Below are 4,331 nucleotides of genomic sequence, written 5' to 3'. Positions count from 1 at the left end.
ATTTGTGAATACAGCAGTCAAATTCCTGCCCTCAGGAATCTCACATTTTAGTAAGGGGGAGCATTATTTACATTTGTAAGGGGGAGCATTAATATGTTAATATTAATTAACATAATTGATAGGTAAATAAAATTGTGTGTGAGAAAATAACATGTGACATGTGAAAAAGGAAAAGAAAAAAATGTACAGTAGAACAAACCGGATTGGAAATGTACGCATGTGGGACGATTCTGGAGAAAGCAGCAAACTGCAGTATTAAGTAGGGTGATTCAAGTAATCTTAAAGAGAAGATGCCACCTCCTCCTAAACTGAAGGAAGGACACACAGTTAGCAAGGAAATATCTGGTGTAGCCAGTCCAGGGACTGAAATAAGCTTGAACAAATGCCCTAAGAGAGAAGCATACCTAATCTTTGGAATGAACATGAAGAAGGCCAGTGTCTCAGAGAATGACGAGGAAGAGGATGTTGAGTATTAAAGGCCTTAGAAGTAAGGGGTTCAAGCCAGGGGAAAACACACACCCATTTGAAAGAATTCTGGCTATTACTCTGAGTTAAATATGGAGCCACAGAAAATTTACTAGTGGATGTGTTATTTAATTTTACTTAAATTTTGAGTGAGTGGTGGCTGTTTTTAAAGCTTACATTGCAGTTCTGCTCAGAGGTAACCCAGGCAAGAAATATTGGTGCCTTAGGGTAGGGTGAGACAGTGCAGTATTTCCAAGTGTTCTGATACTAAATATATTGTAGGAACTACCAATAGGATTTCATGGCAGATTAGATATTAGGCTTGATAAAAGAGTAAAAGTTGACCCTCAGGAATTTGGCCTAAGCAAGTTAAAAAATGCTATCAGCAACAACAGAGATGAGGAAAGTAGTGAGTAAAGCATGTATGGAAGACAATTAGAAAATTGGTTTAGGATATATTGAGTTACATGCTTCTTAGACATCCTGTAGGCAGTTCGATACGTGAGTTCAGAGTTCAGGAAGTGGAGCTCACAGGAGTCCATTGCAGCTTCCTAAATACAGAGAAGAAAAGAGGCTGAGCAGACTCTCGGTGCTATCACTTTCTTCCATGCTACATGTTCGCTGTTGAATACTGGACTTTTAAACCTAAGAATATTATAGAATATTATATCAATCTTCTTTTTTGTCTTCTGTAAATATAGATTTCTCCAGAAAGATCAGCCTTTCTCCAAACACAAAAGATGATGCCTGAAAGTAGATGCTTAGTAAGCTTATGTTTTCATAGCTAAGAAATGTCATCTGAGGTCTGTCATAAAGACAGAATATTTCTCCCAAGGCGATGGGATATTCCTTTCTCTGGAAGTAATAAATGGCAGCACAAAATAAACAGTCTTTCCATATTTTATATCTGTAAACAAGACCAACCTTGTAAAGGTAAGTTGCATACCTATTAACTGTGTAAATATAGACATATGCATGTTGTTTGTGATATATGTGTTTACATATTCATATAGATAAGTCCATGTATATGAATGTAGATATAGCTATTTATATTTCTACAAACAGTAATATTCACATAAAGAGTTAAAATGTAAGGATTAAGGTATGTATACTCCCCTAAAATGAATGATATTCTTAATAATTTTTTTTGTTTTTCTGTTACAGAACTGGACTCATGTGAAAATGACTAATTCCCATATTTAAGTTTGTCCAAAATCTTTAAAACATGTACAGTGTTGTTTTGGCCATCAAAAATTTAAAGAAAAAAATCGTTCTAAACAACATTGAAAAACAGCTAGGAATTTGCTTGTCATTTTGTAACTACCTACAGTGTTACTTTATTTAAAAATTATTAGGAAATGTGATAATATTGCAGAAACAGTCAAAAAACAAGCTAACTATGGTTATGTAGACCTGGATATTCACATACTCAGAAGGTATTACATGTAACATAAAATGGTTATTTTTACTTAAATATTTACATATAGTAGAAATATCATATTGAAGTCTGAAAGAGTTTAATAGCTTAATAATTTGTCATGTAAAATTAATACTACATACAAATTTTTAGAATTATTTTACTTTAAAATACATCTTATATCTATGCTTGGATGAAACAAGTTGATTGCAATTAGGTAAATAGTTTTTTCATTTTGTTATACATTTAGAATTACTTGAATTTTCAGTAAAAAAGCATGCTCACAACTACTATATAAATTGAAATAAAAATATAACAATTTATGCCAGTAAAGAAAAGCCAATAGGTTAGCAAAAGCATGGCAAATATGTTAGTAAGTAATAAAAAGTAAAGAGTTTTCCAGAGTGTTGTTATTAGTTTACATTCCTTCCAATATTATATGAGAATCTCATTGTTTTACATTAATTTTTCTTAGTATTTACAATTGCAGTCACTCTAATGTGTCTTAAATGGCATCCCATTATAGTTTTAATTTGCAGATGCTGGTAAATAAATATGTTAACCATAATTCATCTTCTTATTTGACATTGGTACATCTCCTTTAATAAAATCTATGTTCAATTCTTTAGCTCATGTTTTAAAAATTAAATTTGTGTATTCTTATTTTTCAACTATAAGAATATCTTCTCAGTAGAAGTAATTTTATATGTAAACCCAAGATCAAAGCACCAGCAGATTCTGTTGTTAGTGATGACCCATATTCTGGTTCATGGTTGACTCCGTCCATCTATTTTTCCATAGTGGAAGGGGTAAAGCAGTTGCCTGGGGCCTCTTTTATAAATGTGGTAATCCCACCATGAAGGTTCCACCTCACAACCTAATCATCTACCAATGGCTTCACAGTCTAATGCCATCATATTGATAATTAGGTTGCAAAATACAAATATAGGAATGGCATATACATTCAGACCCTTGTACCATCCTTCAAGGACAAGTTCTAATTTCTTAATGAATGTTACTATTTGGTGTTGGTTATTGACAGTTTTTTTCTGCAAGGATTTGCATGCATCTTTTGCTTTCACTAACAGCAGTCCTGTGTAGAGTAGGAAATAGAAGAACTGTATCTTAAAGAATTATAACTCTACAACTCAATAGCAAAACGACTAATAACCTTTTATAAATGGGCAAATTACTTGCAAAGATATTTATCCCGAGAAGACATAAAAATGGTCCTCAGGCATATGAGAAGATGCTCAACCTTACTAATCATCAGGGAAATGCAAATCAAAACTAGGAGAGGTCAGGCGCAGTGGCTCATGCCTGTAATCCCTGCACTTTGAGAGACAGAGACAAGAGGCTCGCTTAAGCACAGGAGTTTAAGACTAGTCTGGGCAATATAAGGAGACCCCATGTCTACAAAACAACAACAAGAACAAAAACAGCACCACAATATTATTGTACACTCTTTGAGAGGCCGAGGCGGGAGTATTGCTTGAGCCCAGGAATACAAGACCAGCAATATTTCAGGTAACATAGTGAAATCCCATCTCTACAAAGAAACAAAAAACATAATGGGATATTACCTCACACCTTTTAGGATTGCTATTATTAAAAAGGGAGGAGATAACAAATGTTGAGGATGTGGAGAAAAGGCAGCTCCTTTGTACACCGTTGGTGGACATGATGGTTACTGCAGTCATTGTGGAAAACGGTATGGAAGTTTCTGAAGAGAACACAAATAGAGCTGTCATATGACCCAGCAATTCTTCTTCTGCATATATACCCAAGGGAAATGATATTACCACCTTGTAAAGGCTCTCATCTTCATTGTAGCATTATTCACAATATCCAGGACATGAAAACAACCTGCATGTCCATGGAATTTGATGATATAGATAGATACACAGATAATTATGCAGCCTGAAGAGAGGAAATCCTGCCGTTTGTAGCAACATGGGTAAAACTAGAAGACATTATGCTAAGAGAAATAAGCCTGACAGAAAAAGACTGATTGATCTCACTTGTATATGGAATACAAAAAATGAGTATATAGAAAGAGTATTACCAAGGAAGATGTATGCAGGAAAATGTACAAAGTTGCAATCTGTCAGGTGAATAAGTCAATAGATCTAATAGAGCGTGTGAGCACTATAGTTAATAATACTCTATTACACACTGGCAATTTGCTAGGAGAATAGGTTATAGGTGATCTTTACACATACACATATACACACACAAACACACACAAGAAAGTGACAATGAGGTGATGGATATGTTAATTTTCTTAATTAGTCATCACTTCACTACATAAATGTTTATCAAGATATCATGTCACGTATCTTAATTATATGCAATACATTTTTTAAATATAACTCTCACCATACCACTAGCAGAACCTCTGAGAACTAAGCTCTGATAGTTTTATCTTGACCAAATTCCTAAGTGGTCT

This window comes from Cebus imitator, unplaced genomic scaffold (assembly GCF_001604975.1).
Source record: "Cebus imitator isolate Cc_AM_T3 unplaced genomic scaffold, Cebus_imitator-1.0 Scaffold691, whole genome shotgun sequence".
Classification (NCBI taxonomy): domain Eukaryota; kingdom Metazoa; phylum Chordata; class Mammalia; order Primates; family Cebidae; genus Cebus; species Cebus imitator.
The sequence above is the reverse complement of the archived record's forward strand: the minus strand, read 5'-3'. Positions refer to the sequence as shown.